This window comes from Oncorhynchus masou, chromosome 12 (genome assembly GCF_036934945.1).
Source record: "Oncorhynchus masou masou isolate Uvic2021 chromosome 12, UVic_Omas_1.1, whole genome shotgun sequence".
NCBI classification, from domain to species: Eukaryota; Metazoa; Chordata; class Actinopteri; order Salmoniformes; family Salmonidae; genus Oncorhynchus; species Oncorhynchus masou.
This window is the reverse complement of record NC_088223.1, coordinates 94749273-94772094: the sequence shown is the minus strand read 5'-3', so window position 1 is coordinate 94772094 and position 22822 is coordinate 94749273. Positions and strand designations below refer to the sequence as shown.

The window sequence follows — 22822 nt, the reverse complement described above, 5'->3', positions numbered from 1 at the left end:
GCTTAGACAACATAATAAACTACTCCTAAACAGAGAGGGTAAGCTTAGACAACATAATAAACTACTCCTAATCAGAGAGGGTAAGCTTAGACAACATAATAAACTACTCATAAACAGAGAGGGTAAGCTTAGACAACATAATAAACTACTCATAAACAGAGAGGGTAAGCTTAGACAACATAATAAACGACTCCTAATCAGAGAGGGTAAGCTTAGACAAGAGAATAAACTACTCCTAATCAGAGAGGGTAAGCTTAGACAACATAATAAACTACTCATAAACAGAGAGGTTAAGCTTAGACAACATAATAAACTACCCCTAATCAGAGAGGGTAAGCTTAGACAACATAATAAACTACTCATAAACAGAGAGGGCAAGCTTCAACAACATAATAAACTACTCCTAATCAAAGAGGCTAAGCTTAGACAACATAATAAACTACCCCTAATCAGAGAGGGTAAGCTTAGGCAACATAATAAACTACTCCTAACCAGAGAGGGTAAGCTTAGACAACATAATAAACTACTCCTAAACAGAGAGGGTAAGCTTCGACAACAGAATAAACTACTCCTAATCGGAGAGGGTAAGCTTATACAACATAATAAACTACTCCTAATCAGAGAGGGTAAGCTTAGACAACATAATAAACTATACAACATAATAAACTACTCCTAATCAGAGAGGGTAAGCTTAGTCAACTGTATAAACTACTCATAAACAGAGAGGGTAAGCTTCAACAACATAATAAACTACTCCTAATCAAAGAGGCTAAGCTTAGACAACATAATAAACTACTCCTAATCAGAGAGGGTAAGCTTAGACAACATAATCAACTACTACTAATCAGAGAGGGTAAGCTTAGAGACATTGCCTTGAGGGGGCTTAACACCATTTTCTCATCTGGACTTACCACCCCAATATGTAGTATATCCGGGCGGCGAGGAGACTGAACCCTCGCCAGGCAAGGTGTGCCATGATCTTTACCGGTTTGGTTTTCACTTTGTCCTACAGACCAGGTTCCCAGAACGCTAAGACACTGTCCCGGATGTATGACACAGAGGAGCGGTCCATGGACCACACACCCATACATCCGGCCTCTTGCATGGTGGCACCGGTGGTGTGGGAGCTGGACGCGGACATCGAGCGGGCATTACGCACAGAGCCCACTCCCCCCAGTGTCCAGCTGGGCACCTGTATGTTCCACCTGCTGTCCACGACCGTTTGATCTATTGGGCCCACACATCACCCTCCTCTGGCCATCCTGGTTTTGGTAGGACGGTGCGTTGCCTTAGTGGGAAGTACAGGTGGTCCACCTTGGCCAAGGACGTGAGGGTTTATGTTTCCTCTTGCTGGGTGTGCGCCCAGTGCAATGCTCCCAATCACCTGCCCAGAGGCAAGTTACAACCCCTACCCATTCCACAACGGCCGTGGTCGCACCTGTCGGTGGACTTGCCTGAGTATATAGTCTCTGATCGGGGTCCCCAGTTCGCATCCAGGGTCTGGAGAGCGTTCATGGAATGTCTGGGGGTCACGGTCAACCTCACCTCAGGTTTTCACCCTAAGAGTAAAGGGCAGGTGGAGAGAGTAAACCAGAATGTGGGTAGGCTTCTGCGGTCATATTGCCAGGACCGGCCGGAGGAGTGGGTGGCGTTCATCCCCTGGGCAGAGATGGCCCAAAACTCACTCCGTCACTCCTCCACTAACCTCTCTCCCTTCCAGTGCGTACTGGGGTATCAGCCGGTTCTGGCACCTTGGCATCAGAGCCAGATCGAAGCTCCTGCGGTGGACGAATGGTTTACTATATTAACCCCTCATTTCATGTGTCTCTCCTCAGGCCGGTGGTGGCTGGTCCACTCCAGGAACCTGAGGTGCGGGAGGTTCCTCCGCCCCCCTCTGTACATCAAGGGGCCCCCGGCATATGCTGTTCGAGCCATCCTGGACTCGAGGCGTTGGGCAAGTGGCCTTCAGTACCTCGTGGAGTGGGAGGGGTACGGTCCGGAAGAGAGATGCTGGGTGTCGGTGGAGGACATCCTGGACCCTTTGTTGCTGCGGGACTTCCACTGTCTCCACCCGGATCGCCCTGTGCATGCTGCTGGAGCCGCGCATCATGGGGGGGTACTGTCACAACTTCCGCTGAAGTCGGTCCCTCTCCTTGTTCGGGTGGAGTTCGTCGGTCGACGTCACCGGCCTTCTAGCCATCGCCGATCCACTTTTCATTTTCCATTTGTTTTGTCTTTGTTTTTCACACCTGGTTTCAATCCCCCAATTACTTGTTCATTATCTAACTCTCTGTTCCCCCACGTTTTTTTGTGAGTGATTGTTTTGTACGTAGTGAGGTCCATTTATGTGGGCTCTCTTTTGTATTGCATTTGATTTATGTTGAGTAAAGAGTGTTCATTTACTCATATCTGCTGTCCTGCTTCTGACTCCTAACCAGCTACACACAGACTGCATTACAAAGACCTAATCAGAGAGGGTAAGCTTAGACAACATACTAAACTACTCCTAATCAGAGAGGGTAAGCTTAGACAACATTATACGACCTAATCAGATAGGGTAAGCTTAGACAACAGTATAAACTACTCCTAATCAGAGAGGGTAAGCTTAGACAACAGAATAAACTACTCCTAATCAGAGAGGGTAAGCTTAGTCAACTGTATAAACTACTCCTAATCAGAGAGGGTAAGCTTAGACAACAGAATAAACTACTCCTAATCAGAGAAGAGTCATCAGTTTTGGCTGTAACAAACTTGCCTGTATCTAACTGAAGTTTAATGAAAAGGACCCAGAAACATTTTTCTTTTTGTTTGAGCGAGTAGCAGAATTTAGAGTTTGGTCTGATGCAGATCGTACTAAAGCTCAAGAGGCATATTCAGCGTTAAGTTTAGCTGAGAGTCATGTCTATGAAATAAAAAATTATATATATATTTCACCTTTATTTAACCTGGTACGCTAGTTGAGAACAAGTTCTCATTTACAACTGCGACCTGGCCAAGTTAAAGCAAAGCAGTGCGACACAAACAACAACACAGAGTTACACATGGAATAAACAAGCGTACAGTCAATAACACAATAGAAAAAAGAAAGTCTATATACAGTGTGTACAAATGGCATGAGGAGGTAAGGCAATAAATAGGCCATGGTAGCGAAGTAATTACAATTTAGCATATTAACACTGGAGTGATAGATGAGCAGATGATGATGTGCAAGTAGTGATACTGGTGTGCAAAAGAGCAGAAAAGTAAATAAAACAATATGGGGATGAGGTAGGTAGATTGGGTGGGCTATTTACAGATGGACTATGTACAGCCGACTACTTTGTCTAGCCCAGCTCATTCGTACGGGTCCAGGTTTTGCAGCTTTTTCAGAACATCTGTTATCTGGATTTGAGTGAAGGATAAGCTGGGGAGGCTTGGGAATGTAGCTGCGGGGGGTGCGGAGCTGTTGGCCGGGGAAGGGGTAGCCAGGAGGAAAGCATGGCCAGCCGTAGAGAAATGATTATTGAAATTTTTGATTGTCATCGATTTATCGGTAGTGATAGTGTTTTCTAGCCTCAGTGCAGTGGGCAGCTGGGAGGAGGTGCTCTTGTTCTCCATGGACTTTACAGTGTCCCAGAACTTTTTGGAGTTAGAGCTACAGGATGCAAATTTCTGTTTGAAAAAGCTAGCCTTTGCTTTCCTGACTGACTGCGTGTATTGGGTCCTGACTTCCCTGAACAGCTGCATATCGCGGGGACTATTCGATGCTATTGCTGTCCTCCACAGGATGTTTTTGTGCTGGTCAAGGGCAGTCAGGTCTGGAGTGAACCAAGGGCCACAGTGGGGCAAAAAAGTATTTAGTCAGCCACCAATTGTGCAAGTTCTCCCACTTAAAAAGATGAGAGAGGCCTGTAATTTTCATCATAGGTACACTTCAACTATGACAGACAAAATGAGAAAAAAAATCCAGAAAATCACATTGTAGGATTTTTAATGAATTTATTTGCAAATTATGGTGGAAAATAAGTATTTGGTCAATAACAAAAGTTTATCTCAATACTGTTGTATACCCTTTGTTGGCAATGACAGAGGTCAAACGTTTTCTGTAAGTCTTCACAAGGTTTTCACACACCGTTGCTGGTATTTTGGCCCATTCCTCCATGCAGATCTCCTCTAGAGCAGTGATGTTTTGGGGCTGTTGCTGGGCAACACGGACTTTCAACTCACTCCAAAGATTTTCTATGGGTTTGAGATCTGGAGACTGGCTAGGCCACTCCAGGACCTTGAAATGCTTCTTACGAAGCCACTCCTTCGTTGCCCGAAGCCACTCCTTCGTTTGGGATCATTGTCATGCTGAAAGACCCAGCCATGTTTCATCTTGAATGCCCTTGCTGATGGAGGTTTTCACTCAAAATCTCACGATACATGGCCCCATTCATGCTTTCCTTTACACGGATCAGTCGTCCTGCTCCCTTTGCAGAAAAACAGCCCCAAAGCATGATGTTTCCACCCCCATGCTTCACGGTATGGTGTTCTTTGGATGCAACTCAGCATTCTTTGTCCTCCAAACACGACGAGTTGAGTTTTTACCAAAACGTTCTACTTTGGTTTCATCTGACCATATGACATTCTCCCAATCTTCTTCTGGATCATCAAAATGCTCTCTAGCAAACTTCAGACGGGCCTGGACATGTACTGGCTTAAGCAGGGGGACACGTCTGGCACTGCAAGATTTGAGTCCCTGGCGGCGTGGTGTGTCACTGATGGTAGGCTTTGTAACTTTGGTCCCAGCTCTCTGCAGGTCATTCACTAGGTCCCCCCGTGTGGTTCTGGGATTTTTGCTCACCGTTCTTGTGATCATTTTAACCCCACGGGGTGAGATCTTGCGTGGAGCCCCAGATCGAGGGAGGTTATCAGTGGTCTTGTATGTCTTCCATTTCCTAATAATTGCTCCCACAGTTGATTTCTTCAAACCAAGCTGCTTACCTATTGAAGATTCAGTCTTCCCAGCCTGGTGCAGGTCTACAATTTTGTTTCTGGTGTCCTTTGATAGCTCTTTGTTCTTGGCCATAGTGGAGTCTGGAGTGTGACTGTTTGAGGTTGTGGACAGGTGTCTTTTATACTGATAACAAGTTCAAACAGGTGCCATTAATACAGGTAACAAGTGGAGGACAGAGGAGCATCTTAAAGAAGAAGTTACAGGTCTGTGAGAGCCAGAAATCTTGCTTGTTTTAGGTGACCAAATACTTATTTTCCACCATAATTTGCAAATAAATTCATTAAAAATCCTACAATGTGATTTTCTGGATTTTTGCTGTCATAGTTGAAGTGTACATATGATGAAAATTACAGGCCTCTCTCATCTTTTTAAGTGGGAGAACTTGCACAGTTGGTGGCTGACTAAATATTTTTTGCCCCACTGTATATCTGTTCTTTGTTCTACATTTTTTGAAAGGGGCATGCTTATTTAAGTTGGTGAGGAAAGCACTTTTAAAGTGAAATTGTGAAATGGTGAAAACGACAGTGTTAAAAGCCTACAAATTGGTCCCAGAGGCTTAAAGGCAGCCTTTTCACAATTGGAAAAGTGACAAGAAAAACAATGTAGAATTTGCACGTAATTTAGTGTCTCAGTTTAATCATTGGTGTTCTGCCTCAGAGGTAGATACATTGGAGGAATTTTCTGATCTGGTGGTACTTGAGCAGTTTAAGAATTAAGTACGTGTTAACTTTCAGTGCATTTGGAAAGTATTCAGACCCCATGGCTTTTTCAACATTTTGTTACGTTACAGCTTTATTCTAAAATTGATTCAATTGTTTTTTTTCAATCTTATCTTCATCAGACCAGATAATCTTGTATCTCATGGTCTGAGAGTCCATTAGCTGCCTTTTTGCTAACTCCAAGCGGGCTGTCATGTGCCTTTTACTGAGGAGTGGCTCCCGTCTGGCCATTCTACTATAACGGCCTGATTGGTGGAGTGCTGCAGTGATGGTTGCCCTTCTGGAAAGTTCTCCCATCCCCACAGAGGAACTCTGGAGCTCTGTCAGCGTGACCATCGGGTTCATGGTCACCTCCCGGACCAAGGTCCTCCTCACCGGATTGCTCAGTTTGGCTGGACAGCCAGCTCTAGGAAGAATCAAGGTGGTTCTAAACTTCTTCCATTAAAAAATGGAGGACACTGTGTTCTTGGGGACCTACAATAGTGCAGAAATGTTTTGGTACCTTTCCTGTGCCTCCACACAATCCTGTCTTGGAGCTCTACGGACAATTCCTTCAACCTCATGGCTAGGTTTACTTATATAGACTGGTGTGTGCCTTTCAAAATCATGTCCAATCAATTTCATTTACCACAGGTGGACTCCAATCAAGTTGTAGAAACATCTCAAGGATGATCAATGGAAACAGGATGCACCTGAGCTCAATTTCGAGTCTCATAGCAAAGGGTCTGAATATGTATGTAAATAAGGTACTTCTCTGTGTAGATTGAGGAACATTTTTTATTTAATTCATGTTAGAATAACCTTTTACATCAACATTAGCCATTTATCTTATTAGTAACTACTGTTGTTGGTTTGGTGTCAAATAAGCCTCTCTTTATCTGTTATTTGCTGAATCTCAGTTTTCCATGTGGGTTTTATGCTAAAGTTCCCTCTTTGAAGTCGGTAGCTAACTGGAAAATGCATCTTCTTTAGGAGTGCTATTTCTATCCCGTCATTACTGACCATTCATCCACACTCTGTGTGTCCCACGATTGCAGGTAATGTATGACAAATGTATAAAGTATATGTTTTATACATTTATGAGCACCAGCTAGCAGCGTATTAGCCTGGTTTTGTTAGCTTTGGAAAATATCTGGTATATTCTAGGTGTATTATATTTCTTCGTCATAAGAGAGTGACGTTGAGTCATTGTTCAGGTTCATTTGACATTGTTAGTTTATTCTGATGTGAATATGAGACACTGGGAAACAATGTATTCTTATTGTAGTAAATTAGGAATTAGTAGAAATTGTTAAATCTACTATACGATCACAATGACTTTGATAGACATTTCAATTGTTCTTTTGTTAGTATATTATACAGCAGAAGAGGTGCTATTTCTATCCTGTCACTGCTGACCATTCATCCATACTGTGTGTGTCCCACAATTGCAGCTTTGGAAATGAATGAACTATCCATCCTTACTCATTCCTGTGTTGACTCACTGACTTGACGGACCGGACCAGGAAGGTCACACGTGACAAATAAAGTTTGATTTGATTTGTTACCTGGATGATACTGCTGATGGTAATAGTCTGTCTGTCTGAAGCCGTCTAGATACCTGGATGATACTGGTGATGGTAGTGGAGATCCCGAGTGGCGCATCGGTCTAAGGCACCGCCTGTCAGTACAAGAGGTGTCACTACAGTCCTTGGTTTCTAGGCTGAATCACATCCGGCCGTGATTGGGAGTCTCATAGGGCGGCACACAATTGGCCCAGTGTCGGCCGGGTTAGGCCGGTCATTGTAAATAAGAATTTGTTCTTAACTGACTTGACTGACTAAAAAATGTTTTTAAAAGTATATCTGAAGCCCTCTAGATACCTGGATGATACTGGTAATGCTGTCTGTCTGTCTGTCTGTCTGTCTGTCACTAGGGAATAGAGTGCCATCTATGTCTAAAGTGAAACACATTGAACTGTAGGGAACCAACTGGCCTCTATAGACCCGACTGAAGTTAAACAAGGAGAGGAATCTAGAATGCTAAACAACTTAACAACTTGTCATCGGATGAAAAAACGTTACCACTGTTTGGCAAGTATGAGAGAAACCAGAGAGAAGGGTGGAGGAGGAAGGGTGTGAGGAGAGAGAGGCGGGTAGAGAGAGAAGGGGGTGTAGAGAAAGAGAGAAGGGGTGTAGAGAGAGAAGGGGAGTCTAGAGAGAGAGGGGGGAATCTAGAGAGAGGGGGGAATCTAGAGAGAGAGGAGTCTAGAGAGAGGGGTGGAGAATGAGGGGGGAGTCTATAGAGAGGGCGGTAGAGAGAGAGGGGGGGAATCTAGAGAGAGGGGGAGTCTAGAGAGATGGGGGAGTCTAGAGAGAGGGGTGTAGAGGGAGAGAGGGGAGGGTAGTCAGAGAGGTGAGTCTAGAGAGACAGCGGGGAATATAGAGAGATAGGGGGGAGTCTAGAGAGAGGGGGGGGTAGAGAGAGGGGAGGGTAGACAGAGAGGTGAGTCTAGAAAGACAGAGGGGAATCTAGAGAGAGAGGGGGGAGTCTAGAGAGATGGGGGAGTCTAGAGAGAGGGGGGTAGAGAGGATGGAGAGTAGACAGAGAGGTGAGTCTAGAGAGACAGAGGGGAATCTAGACACGCTGATGTTTAGGCAATATCCATCCCATCATGTTTTATTTAGAATTTCACCTGTGGAATAGTTACTTGTACTACTAGGCCTAGATCGTAACCCGTTACTAGTTGAGTCTTTACCTTTTCCCCCCAACCTTTCTTAGAATTCCAACTAGTTCCTAATGCATAAATCTTTTGGTTTGAGTGATGCCAGCTCGTGTGCATGCTAGCTAGGTAGCTAGCTGCAAATTCATAGTTTTCTGCTAAAATGTTAGATTGCCTAAAAATCCGCGCCACAGGTAACTTCAACAAAGCTGTGAATGATCTGAGAGAAGGCAAAAAGGGCCTTCTATACCACCAAAAGGAACATAAAATTAGATGGTTGTGAGGCCTGGGGTCCGCTCACCAGCCAACCAACAATTCATAAAATGGGACAAACACCAAATTGAGACTCTGCATGCAGAATTCAGCAAAAATATCATCTGTGTACAACGTAAAATACCAAATGATGCAGAGCAGAATTAGGCCGATACCCACTAATGATCAAAATCCAGAAAAGAGACGTTAAATTTAACAACCATCTAAAAGGAATCGATTCCCAAACCTTCCATAACAAAGCCATCACCTACAGAGATATGAACATGGAGAAGAGTCCCCTACGCAAGCTGGTCCTGGGGTTCTGTTCACAAACACAAACAGACCCCACAGAGCCCCAGGACAAAAAACAAAAAGATAATTACTTGACACATTGGAAAGAATTAACAAAAAAACAGCAAACTAGAATGCTATTCGGCCCTAAACAGAGAGTACACAGTGGCAGAATACCTGACCACTGTGACTGACCCAAACTTAAGGAAAGCTTTGACTATGTACAGACTCAGTGAGCTTAGCCTTGCTATTGAGAAAGGCCGCCGAAAGCAGACTGGCTCTCAAGAGAAGACAGGCTATGTGCACACTGAGTCTGTACATAGTCAAATCTTTCCTTAAGTTTGGGTCAGTCACAGTGGTCAGGTATTCTGCCATTGTGTACTCTCTGTTTAGAGACAAATAGCATTATAGTTTGCTCTGTTTTTTTGTTAATTCTTTCCAAAATGAGGTGGAAACTGAGTTGCACTTCCTAACCTCCTGCCAAATGTATGCACATATTAAAGACATATTTTTATTTATTTATTTTTATTTCACCTTTATTTAACTAGGTAGGCTAGTTGAGAACAAGTTCTCATTTGCAACTGCGACCTGGCCAAGATAAAGCATAGCAGTGTGAACAGACAACACAGAGTTACACATGGAGTAAACAATTAACAAGTCAATAACACAGTAGAAAAAAACAAAAACAAAAAAGAGAGTCTATATACATTGTGTGCAAAAGGCATGAGGAGGTAGGCGAATAATTACAATTTTGCAGATTAACACTGGAGTGATAAATGATCAGATGGTCATTTGCAGGTAGAGATACTGGTGTGCAAAAGAGCAGAAAAGTAAATGAATAAAAACAGTATGGGGATGAGGTAGGTAAAAATGGGTGGGCTATTTACCGATAGACTATGTACAGCTGCAGCGATCGGTTAGCTGCTCAGATAGCTGATGTTTGAAGTTGGTGAGGGAGATATAAGTCTCCAACGTCAGCGATTTTTGCAACTCGTTCCAGTCACAGGCAGCAGAGAACTGGAACAAAAGGCGGCCAAATGAGGTGTTGGCTTTAGGGATGATTAGTGAGATACACCTGTTGGAGCGCGTGCTACGGTTGGGTGTTGCCATCGTGACCAGTGAACTGAGATAAGGCGGAGCTTTACCTAGCATGGACTTGTAGATGACCTAGAGCCAGTGGGTCTGGCGACGAATATGTAGCGAGGGCCAGCCGACTAGAGCATACAGGTTGCAGTGGTGGGTGGTATAAGGTGCTTTAGTGACAAAACAGATGGCACTGTGATAAACTGCATCCAGTTTGCTGAGTAGAGTGTTGGAAGCTATTTTGTAGATGACATCGTGGAAGTCGAGGATCGGTAGGATAATCAGTTTTAATAGGGTAAGTTTGGCAGCGTGAGTGAAGGAGGCTTTGTTGCGGAATAGAAAGCCGACTCTAGATTTGATTTTCGATTGGAGATGTTTGATATGAGTCTGGAAGGAGAGTTTACGGTCTAGCCAGACACCTGGGTACTTATAGATGTACACATATTCAGATTACACAGATCCACAAAGAATTTGAAATCAAATCCAATTTTGATAAACTCCCATATCTACTGGGTGAAATACCACAGCGTTCCATCACAGAAGCAAGATTTGTGACCTGTTACCACAAGAAAAGGTCAACCAGTGAAGAACAAACAACATTGTAAATACAACCCATATTTATGATTATTTATTTAAGTAAGTATTTGCACATCGTTACAACACTGTACATTTACATTACATTTAAGTCATTTGGCAGACGCTCTTATCCAGAGCAACTTACAAATTGGTGAATTCACCTAATGACATCCAGTGGAACAGCCACTTTACAATAGTGCATCTAAATCATTTAAGGGGGGGGTGAGAAGGATAACTTTATCCTATCCTAGGTATTCCTTAAAGAGGTGGGGTTTCAGGTGTCTCCGGAAGGTGGTGATTGACTCCGCTGTCCTGGCGTCGTGAGGGAGTTTGTTCCACCATTGGGGGGCCAGAGCAGCGAACAGTTTTGACTGGGCTGAGCGGGAACTGTACTTCCTCAGTGGTAGGGAGGCGAGCAGGCCAGAGGTGGATGAACGCAGTGCCCTTGTTTGGGTGTAGGGCCTGTATATAGACATAATATGACATTTGAAATGTCTTTAATATTTTGGAACTTCTGTGAGTGTAATGTTTACTGTTGATTTTTTATTGTTTTGTTTATCTATTTCACTTGCTTTGGCAATGTTAACATATGTTAACCATGCCAATAAAGCCCCTTAAATGGAAAAATTAATTGAGATAGAGGGGGTAGGTAGAGAGAGAGGAGGGGTGGGGGGTGGGGTGGAGAGAGGAGGTTAAAGAGAGAAGGGGGTGGAGAGAGAGAGGGGGTTAGAGAGAGGGGGTGGAGAGAGAAGGGGGTGGGAGAGAGAAGGGGGTGGAGAGAGGGGGTGGAGGGGGTAGAGAGGGGGTGGTGAAAGAAGGGGTGGAGAGAGAGAGAGAAGGGGGTGGGGATAGAGAGGGGTTAGACAGAGAAGGGTGTGGAGAGAGGGGGTAGAGAGAGAGAAGGGGGTGGAGAGAGAGAGAGGGGGGTAGAGAGAGAAGGGGGTTGAGAGATAGAGAGAGGGGGTAGAGAGGGAGAAGGGGTGGAGAGAGAGAGAAGGGGGTTGAGAGAGGGGGTAGAGAGAGAGGGGGGTAGAGAGAGAAGGGGGTGGAGAGAGAGAGAGAGAGATAAACACTGTACATAGCTGATAAGTTAACACTTGAAATGTCTTTTTATAAAACCTTTTGCAGTGCAATGTTTTACTGCTGTTACATGTGTTTCTTCTCACTTGTGTATATTGTTTATTTAATTTGTTTGGCAATATAATCATATGTTTCTAAGCCAATAAAGCCAATTTAAATATAAATTAAGGGAGAAAGAGGTGAGAGAGAGAGAAGGGAGGAGAGGCAGTTGGAGAGAGAGAGAGCGAGAGAGAAAGTAGAGAAAGAGAGAGTGAGAACGAATGACAGAGGCCACGCGTTGCTGTATTGGCTACTCCGTGTGTGTGAGATGTCAGAACACTAGATCGGCAACCAGCAGTAAGAGCGGCCGTTGTGGATTGTGGTCTGTAGTTCTCTTTAGTGGTCTGTAGTAGTCTAGTGGTCTGTAGTAGTCTGTAGATGTCAGTAGTTATCTGTCCGGGTCTGTAGTTATCTATAGTATTCTGCATTAGTCTTTAGTGGTCTGAAGCGGTTGTTTAGCAGTTGTGGAGCGGTCAGAAGATGAACCAGCGCCGGTCTGTGTCGGAACAGAACCATGTGATCGAGCGGAGGGTCAGGAGTCGTGACAACCTGCTCATCAATGCAGACTTTGGAGATGACAACTGTTCCAGTTACCATGGATACTACCCAGGGTGAGTGACATGGCTCTGATTCAGCCTAAAATAATACGTTATCCTTCTGACTTGCATTTTTAAGTTGTTTCAAATAGTGTCTGATAACGTAGGCCTAAACTAATCTGATTTCCTGAGTAATGTGTAATAGATTTACTAAGCACCCTTTATGTTCAGAACAACAGAATACAAGGCAAGAAAAATAGACAAATGGAACAGACTTTCTGTAGGTCTGTATTACACTTTAGTGTAGTCTTTATGCTTTTAAACTGTCTGTGTAGAGAAAGGTGTATTATAGTGAGGTTTATTTTGATCTTGTACACATTAGCAATTAAGAGCTAAATTGCAGGTTGTAGACAAAAACAGATTGATTTAGATAGGGGATAAGGTGTTGTAGCCCACTCTGATTATGGTTTCATATCATGACATAGCACTTGATACGACAACAAACTGAGTTGGCAGAGATGATGGGACTAACCCCTAAGATGAAGATAATAAAGGTTAGGACAAGTTGTATTCACGTACAGAACATTTGAAAAACAAACAGATGAATGGGACTAGCACCATTGTTTAGAATTCATGGGACTAGCACCATTGTTTAGAATTCATGGGACATGCACCATTGTTTAGAATTCATGGGACTAGCACCATTGTTTAGAATTCATGGGACATGCACCATTGTTTAGAATTCATGGGACATGCACCATTGTTTAGAATTCATGGGACTAGCACCATTGTTTAGAATTCATGGGACATGCACCATTGTTTAGAATTCATGGGACTAGCACCATTGTTTAGAATTCATGGGACATGCACCATTGTTTAGAATTCATGGGACTAGCACCATTGTTTAGAATTCATGGGACTAGCACCATTGTTTAGAATTCATGGGACATGCACCATTGTTTAGAATTCATGGGACTAGCACCATTGTTTAGAATTCATGGGACATGCACCATTGTTTAGAATTCATGGGACTAGCACCATTGTTTAGAATTCATGGGACTAGCACCATTGTTTAGAATTCATGGGACATGCACCATTGTTTAGAATTCATGGGACTAGCACCATTGTTTAGAATTCATGGGACATGCACCATTGTTTAGAATTCATGGGACATGCACCATTGTTTAGAATTCATGGGACTAGCACCATTGTTTAGAATTCATGGGACATGCACCATTGTTTAGAATTCATGGGACTAGCACCATTGTTTAGAATTCATGGGACTAGCACCATTGTTTAGAATTCATGGGACATGCACCATTGTTTAGAATTCATGGGACTAGCACCATTGTTTACAATTCATGGGACATGCACCATTGTTTAGAATTCATGGGACATGCACCATTGTTTAGAATTCATGGGACATGCACCATTGTTTAGAATTCATGGGACATGCACCATTGTTTAGAATTCATGGGACTAGCACCATTGTTTAGAATTCATGGGACATGCACCATTGTTTAGAATTCATGGGACATGCACCATTGTTTAGAATTCATGGGACATGCACCATTGTTTAGAATTCATGGGACTAGCACCATTGTTTACAATTCATGGGACTAGCACCATTGTTTAGAATTCATGGGACATGCACCATTGTTTAGAATTCATGGGACTAGCACCATTGTTTAGAATTCATGGGACATGCACCATTGTTTAGAATTCATGGGACATGCACCATTGTTTAGAATTCATGGGACTAGCACCATTGTTTACAATTCATGGGACTAGCACCATTGTTTAGAATTCTAATGAATTTATACAGAGTTATGGGATATTGGAATCCTCTTGTCCTAACCTGGTGTCACGTTCGTCGCATGAATCAGACCAAGGTGCAGCGTGGTATGCATAAATTCTTCTTTATTTACGAATGAACACTGAACAATCAAACAAAATAACAAAACTAACCGTGAAGCTAACATGAGTAGTGCAGACAGGCAACTAAACATAGAACAAGAACCCACAAACACAAAAGGGTAAATGGCCACCTAAATATAATCCCCAATCAGAGACAACGATAAACATCTGCCTCTGATTGGGAACCATATCAGGCCACCATAGACATATAAATACCTAGACCTACAAAACCCGTAGATAAACAAAAACCCTAGACAATACAAAAACTAGCATACCCACCCAAGTCACACCCCAACCTAACCAAAATATAAAGAAAACAGAGATATTAAAGTTCAGAGCGTGACACCTGGGTATCTTCCACCTAGGCTAAAGCCCCATCCTTCACCTTTATAGTAAACCAAGTGGCTGGGCTGATATTTGGCTGAAAAGTGAATGACTGATTGTGTCTTTAAGCAGCTGTTGAAGGTTATAGTAACAGCTGTTGAAGGTTATAGTCGGTCAATCAATCAATGAATCAACTGTAATTGTAAAGCCCTTTTTACACCAGTCAAGCTGTGTCAGTATGAAGATACCATCAACCCCTACATAGACACCACCAGAACCATTTATAGGGATCTGGTCAGGTATACAGACACCATACACCCCAACATACAGTACAACATACACCCCAACATACACCACAAATTCACCATGCACCACACATACACCATGCACCACACATACCATACACCCACACCATACACCACACCATACACCACACACCGTACACCACTCCGTACACAAATCAAATCAAATTTATTTATATAGCCCTTCGTACATCAGCTGATATCTCAAAGTGCTGTACAGAAACCCAGCCTAAAACCCCAAACAGCAAGCAATGCAGATGTAGATTACTCCAGTGCCTTTCCATTCACCTTCACACTCCTGGGCCAGACTACACTCAATCATAGGACCTACTGAAGAAATGAGCCTTCAATAAAGGCAGAGACCGAGTCTGCGTCTCTCACATGGATAGGCAGACCACCTTAGAAATTCTAGGGACAATAAAGAGCCCTGCGTCTTGTAACCGTAGCGTACGTGTAGGTATGTACGGCAGGACCAAATCGGAGAGATAGGTAGGAGCAAGCCCATGTAATACTTTGTAGGTTGTAGGTTGAAATCAGCCCGAGCCTTAACAGGAAACCATTGTAGAGAGGCTAGCACTGGAGTAATATGATCACATTTTTGGATCTAGTCAGGATTCTAGCAGCCGTATTTAGCACTAACTGAAGTTTATTTAGTGCTTTATCCAGGTAGCCGGAAAGTCGTGCATTGCAGTAGTCTAATCTAGAAGTGACAAAAGCATGGATTAACTTTTCTGCATAATTTCTGGACAGGAAGTTCCAGATGTTACATAGATGGAAAAAAGCTGTCCTTGAAACAGTCTTGATATGTTCGTCAAAAGAGACATCAGTGTCCAGAGTAACGCCGAGGTCCTAAACAGTTTTATTTGAGACGAATGTACAACCATCAAGATTAATTGACAGATCCAACAGAAGATCTCTTTGTTTGATGGGGCCTAGAACTAGCATCTCTGGTTTGTCCGAGTTTAAAAGTAAAATATTTGTCGTATTTTTTCATATACATTGTTTTTCTTCAAGAAGGCAGTGAGTTGCAGCGCAACAGCTTTTTCAAAATGTTTTGAGAGGAATGGGAGATTCGATATAGGCCGGTATTTTTTTATATTGTCTGGGTCAAGGTTTGGCTTTTTCAAGAGGCTTTATTACTGCCACTTTTAGTGAGGTTGGTACACATCCGGTGGATAGAGAGTGTTTATTATGTCCAACATAGGAGGCCAAGCACAGGAAGCAGCTCTTTCAGTAGTTTAGTTGGAATAGGGTCCATTATGCAGCTTGAAGGTTCAGAGGCCATTACTATTTTCATGAAAGTTTCAAGAGATATATGATTAAAAAAACTTGAGTGTCTCCCTTGATCCTAGGTCCTGGTTGTGTTGTGCTGACTCAGGACAACTGAGCTTTGGAGAAATACACAAATTTAAAGAGGAGTCCATAATTTGCTTTCTAATGATTATGATAAGAAGTTCATGAATTTCACTGCTGAAGTGAAAGCCATCTATCTCTCTTACAGAATGCTGCTTTTTAGTTAGCTTTGCTACAGGATCAAAAATACACTAGGATTGTTCTTATTCTCCTCAATTCATTTGGAAAAATAGGATGATCGAGCAGCAGTGGGGGCTCTTCGATATTGCACGTTGCTGTCTTTCCAAGAGAGTCAGACGATATCCAGTTTGGTGTAGTGCCAATTCTGTTCCAATTTTCTGTACGCTTGCTTCAGGGCTCGGGTATTTTCTATATACCAGGGAGCTAGTTACGTATGACAAATGTTTTTAGTTTTTAGGGGTGCAACTGCATCTAGGGTATTGCGCAAGGTTAAATGTAGTTCCTCAGTTAGGTGGTTAACCGATGTTTGTACTCTGACGTCCTTGGGTAGGTGGAGGGAGTCTGAAAGGGCATCTAGGAATCTTTGTGTTGTCTGAGAATTTATGGCACAGCTTTTGATGATCCTTGGTTGGGGTCTAAAAATATTATTTGCAAGCATAATAAAATGGTGGTCCGATAGTCCAGGATTATGAGGAAAAACATTAAGATCCACAACATTTATTCCAAGGGACCAAACTATGTCCAGAGTTTGACCGTGGCAGTGAGTAGGTCCGGAGACATGTTGGACAAAACCCACTGAGTCGATGATGGCTCCGAAAGCCTTTTGGAGTGGGTCTGTGGACTTTTCCTTGTGAATACTAAAGTCACAAAAAATTAGAATATTATCTGCCATAACTACAAGGTCCTATAGGAATTCAGGGAACTCAGTGAGGAACGCTGTATATGGCCCAGGAGGCCTGGAAACAGTAGCTATAAAAAGTTACTGAGTAGGCTGCATAGATTTCATGACTAGAAGCTCAAAAGACAAAAACACAGTCATTTTTTGTAAATTGAAATTTGCAATCGTAAATGTTAGCAACACCTCCGCCTTTGCGGGATGCACAGGGGATATGGTCACTAGTGTAACCAGGAGGAGAGGCCTCATTTAACACAGTAAATTCATCAGGCTTAAGCCATGTGTCAGTCAGGCCAATCCCATCAAGATTATGATCAGTGATTAGTTCATTGACTATAACTGCCTTGGAAGTGAGGGACCTAACATTAAGTAGCCCCATTTTGAGATGTAGTATCACAATCTCTTTCAATCATGACAGGAATATCGGTCTTTATTCCAGTGAGATTGCTAAGGCAAACACCGCCATGTTTAGTTTTCCCAACCTAGATCGAGGCACAGACACGGTCTCCATGGGGACAGCTGAGCTGACTACACTGACTGTGCTAGTGGCAGACTCCACTATGCTGGCAGGCTGGCTAACAGCTGCTTGGCCTGCACCCTATCTCATTGTGGAGCGAGAGGGGTTAGAGCCCTGTCTATGTTTATAGATAAGATGAGAGCACCTCTCGTAACAGTTATAGTAACAGCTGTTGAAGGTTACAGTAATAGTTGTTGAAGGTTATAGTAACAGCTGTTGAAGGTTACAAAAATAGTTGTTGAAGCTTACAGTAACAGCTGTTGAAAATTACAGTAACAGCTCAGTACTTTTCCTTATACCGGCAAAGACCCATTATAGATGTTTTTGTTTATCTTTTGGGGGTAGATCAGCTTTAATCTTGCAGGAAGTTTGTGGTTTCTATCAATTTAAATGTCTGCATCATTTCCAATCCCACGTATAGTTTTTCCTGTAAATATACACCACATGAACAAAAGTATGAAAAAAAGAACATCTCATTCCAAAATCACGGGCATTAATAGGGAGTTGGTCAAACCTCTACTGCTGTAACAGCCTCCACTCTTCTGGGAAAGCTTTCCACTCTACGCTGACTCTTTGCTATGAGCCTCGAAATTGAGCTCAGGTGCATCCTGTTTCCATTGAGCATCCTTGAGATGTTTCTACAACTTGATTGGAGTCCACCAGAGGTAAATTCAATTGATTGGACATGATTTGGAAAGGCACACACTTGTCCATGTAAGGTCCCACAGTTGACAGTGCATGTCAGAGCTAAAACTAAGCATTGAGGTCGAAGGAATTGTCCGTAGAGCTCCAAGACAGGATTGTGCCGAGGCACAGATCTGGGGAAGAGTACCAAAGCATTTGAGTAACATTGAAGGTCCCCAAGATCACAGTGGCCTCCATTATTCTTAAATGGAAGAAGTTTGGAACCACCAAGACGTTTCCTACAGCTGGCTGCCTGGCCAAACTGAGCAATCGGGGGAGAAGGGCCTTGGTCAGGGAGGTGACCAAGAACCCAATGGTCACTCTGACAGAGCTCTCAACTTCCCCTATGGTAATGGAATAACCTTCCAGAAGTAAAACCATCTCTGTAGTACTCCACCAATCAGGCCTTTATGGTAGAGTGGACAGACAGAAGCCAGTCCTCAATAAAAGGCACATGACAGCCCGCTTGGAGTTTGCCAAAAGTCACCTAAAAGACAACAACAAGATTGCTGATGAAACCAAGATTGAACTCTTTGGCCTGAATACCAAGTGTCACATCTGGAGGAAACCTGGCACCATCCCTACAGTGAAGCATGGTGGTGGCAGCATCATGCTGTGGGGATGTTTATCAGCGGGAGGGACTAGGAGACTTGTCAGGATCGAGGGAAAGATGAACGGAGCAAAGTACAGAGATCCTTGACGAAAACCTGCTCAGGACCTCAGACTGGGGAGAAGGTTCACCATCCAACAGGACAACAACCCTAAGAACACAGCCAAGACAACACAGGAGTGGCTTCTCTGAATGTCCTTGAGTGGCCCAGCCAGAAGGCAGACTTGAACCTGATCGAAGTCTCTGGAGAGACTTGAAAATAGCTATGTAGCGATGCTCCCCATCCAATCTGACAGAGTTAGACATGATCTGCAGAGAGAATGGGAGAAACAACCCAAATACAGGTGTGCCTCGCTTGTATCATACCTAAGAAGACTCCAAGCTGTAATCGCTGCCAAAGGTGCTTCAACAAAGTACTGAGTAAAGGGTCTGAATTCTTATGCAAATGTGATATTTAACAAATATATATACATTTACAAAACCTGTTTATGCTTTGTCATTATGGGATATTGTGTGTAGATTGAGGGGGAAAAAATAATTTTATAATTTAATCCATTTTAGAATAAGGCTGTAAGGTAACAAAATGTGGAATGTCAGGGGGTCTGAATACTGATATATACTGATCGTCTTTTCTTATTATCTGCTAAGCCATTACAATTATAACTAGCTATATTGATTTCACCACTTACCATAATGAGATACAAGTTCTGATTCTACATAACATAATGAGATACATGTTTTTATTATACTTAACATAATATATGTTTGTAAACTTACCATTAAGAAGTACCATGATAATTGAGTGTCCATTAGTGTCTCGTTTCAGGAAACTAGGGTTCATATGTTGCGTGTCGTTTTTTGGGAAGAAATGCATTCTGGAAAATGTGAACTCTCATAAGCCTTAATAACAAACGTGTATGCCATCTGTAAATACTAATACAATTGTAAAATTATGAGCCTGGTTGGTTTAGTCACAGAAAAAATAAGCAACCTTCCCTCTAAACCATGATTGGCTGAGATAATGAGTGGGCTAGACATGCCGAGAGATGAGTTCGGATTGGTCTGCCATGTAACATGCTTCTGTCTATAACATGAGCTGGTCAGTATGTGTAGGTACTCATTTCCAACGTGGCTTTTTTGAAAGATATCATGTAGTAAAACTGCATGTGTTGCTCTCCACTTTCTGGAGGACCGAGTTTGGAAATCAGTGGAATTAGAGTATGATAGCTAAGGAGATGGAGAAACGTCTGGCGTTTGATTGCAAACATGCCGAGGGAGTCGAAAAGGGAACACACAGAAGGCTGTTGTATGAAACACCTGTCTCCGGATTACATCTTCAAACAAAGGGCAACCATGGCATCCGTGACAGAGAGGGAGAAGCGTTCATCCATGTACATTAGTAAGATAGTCTAGCTAGCTACCATTTTCAGATATTACACATTTCTAATTTTGTCAAAGTCATTTTCATTTCAAGTTAGTGTACTGGTTGCTAGCTAGCTGACGTTACACGTGTGAGATCTGTGTAGTTCTATTTTTTGTATCTCAGAGCCATTTAAATTGATAGTTATAGCCTAATGTTAGCTAGCTAACATTGAACCTGGTTGGTTAGCTAACTGTACCTTCATGCAGGCTAGTAACCATGAGTTGGGATTATGGTTCTTTGTGTAGCTAGCTAGATACATGTCAAAACAGAAGATTCCACTATGCTTGCTTGCTAACCCGGTCTGCTAACTGCTAGCTTGTTTAGCCCCGGGCTACTAACTGTTAGCATTGGCCTGCTAACGGTCTGAATCGCCGTGTCCCCAGTCAGCCCAACCACTCACTGGACCCATATGTTCACTTGGCTACGCATGCCTCTCTCTAATATCAATATGCCTTGTCCATTACTGTCCTGGTTAGTGATTACTGTCTTATTTCATTGTAGAGCCCCTGCTCTGCTCAATATGCCTTAACCAAGCATGTGGTTCCACCTCCTACATATGCGATGACATTACCTGGTTTAAACGTCTCTAGAGAATATATCTCTCTCATCATTACTCAATGCCTAGGTTTACCTCCAATGTACTCACATCCTACCTTACCTTTGTCTGTATACTCTGCCTTGAATCTATGCTATCGTGCCCAGAAACCTGCTCCTTTTACTCTCTGTTCCGAACGTGCTCGACGGCCAGTTCGTATAGCCGTTAGCCGTACCCTTATCCTACTTCTCCTCTGTTCCTCTGGTGATGTAGAGGTTAATCCAGGTACTGTAGTGCCTAGCTCCACTCCCACTCCCAGGTGCTCTCATTTGTTGACTTCTGTAACCATAAAAGCCTTGGTTTCATGCATGTTTACATTAGAAGCCTCCTCCCTAAGTTTGTTTTACTCACTGCTTTAGCACACTCTGCCAACCCAGATGTCTGCGCTGTGTCTGAAATCTCCATTGTTAACTATAATATTTTACGCCAAGATAGAACTGCCAAAGGGGACAGAGTTGCAATCTACTGCAAAGATAGCCTGCAGAGTTCTGTATTACTATCCAAGTCTGTATCCAAACAATTCGAGCTTCTACTTCTACAAATGCACCTTTCCAGAAACAAGTCTCTCATTGTTGCCGCTTGCTATAGACCTCCCTCTGCCCCCAGCTGTGCACTCGATACCATATGTGAATTGATTGCCCCCCATCTATCTTCTGAGCTCGTGCTACTAGGTGACCTAAACTGGGACATGCTTAACACCCCGGCCATCCTACAATCCAAGCTTGATGCCCTCAATCTCACACAAATTATCAATGAACCTACCAGGAACAACTCCAAATCCGTAAACACGGGCACCCTCATAGATGTCATCCAAACTAACTCGCCCTCCAAATACACCTCTGCTGTTTTCAATCAAGATCTCAGCAATCACTGCCTCATTGCCTTTGTCCGTAATGGGTCTGCGAACAAACGACCACCCCTCATCACTGTCAAACACTCCCTAAAACACTTCTGCGAGCAGGCATTTGTAATCGACCTGGCCGGGATATCCTGGAATGACATTGACCTCATCCCGTCAGTAGATGATGCCTGGCTATTCTTTAAATGTGCCTTCCTCACCATCTTAAATAAGCATGCCCCATTAAAAAAATGTAGAACCAGGAATAGATATAGTCCTTGGTTTATTCCAGACCTGTCTGCCCTTGACCAGCACAAAAACATCTTGTGGCGTACTGCATTAGCATCGAATAGCCCCAGTGATATGCAACTTTTCAGGGAAGTTAGGAACAAATATACACAGGCAGTTAGGAAAACTAAGACTAGCTTTTTCAAACAGATATTTGCATCCTGTAGTACTAACTCTGGGACACTGTAAAGTCCATGGAGAATTAGAGCACCTCCTACAAGTTGCACACTGCTCTGAGGCTAGGAAACAATGTCACCACCGATAAATCCACTATAATTGAGAATTTCAATAAGCATTTCTCTACGGCTGGCCATGCTTTCCACCTGGCTACCCTGACCCAGGTCAACTGTCCGGCACCCTCCACAGCAAACTTGCCAAAGCCTCCCCCATTCCTCCTTCACCCAAAATCCAGATAGCAGATGTTCTGAAAGAGCTGCAAAAATCTGGACCCCTACAAATCAGCCGGGCTAGACAATCTGGACCCTCTCTTTCTAAAATTATCTGCCGAAATTGTTGCAACCCCTATTACTATCCTGTTCAACCTCTCATATCGTCTGAGATTCCCAAAGATTGGAAAGCTGCTGTGGTCACCCCCCTCTTCAAAGTGGGTGACACTCTAGACCCAAACTGCTACAGACCTATATCTCTCCTACCCTGTCTTTCTAAGGTCTTCGAAAGCCAAGTTAACAAATAGATTACTGACCATTTCGAATCCCACCGTACCTTCTCCGCTATGCAATCTGGTTTCAGAGTTGGTCATGGGTACACCTCAGCCACGCTCAAGGTTCTAAACGATATCATAACCGCAATCGATAAGAGACATTACTGTGCAGGCATATTCATCGACCTGGCCAAGGCTT

The 22822-nt window shown here is 43.1% G+C and overlaps 1 pseudogene; it reads left to right on the top strand.

The window, feature by feature from the left end:
• Positions 1 to 12129: 12129 nt before the first annotated feature.
• Positions 12130 to 22822, top strand: part of LOC135549439 (short transient receptor potential channel 6-like) — a 63409-nt pseudogene continuing 52716 nt past the window's right edge.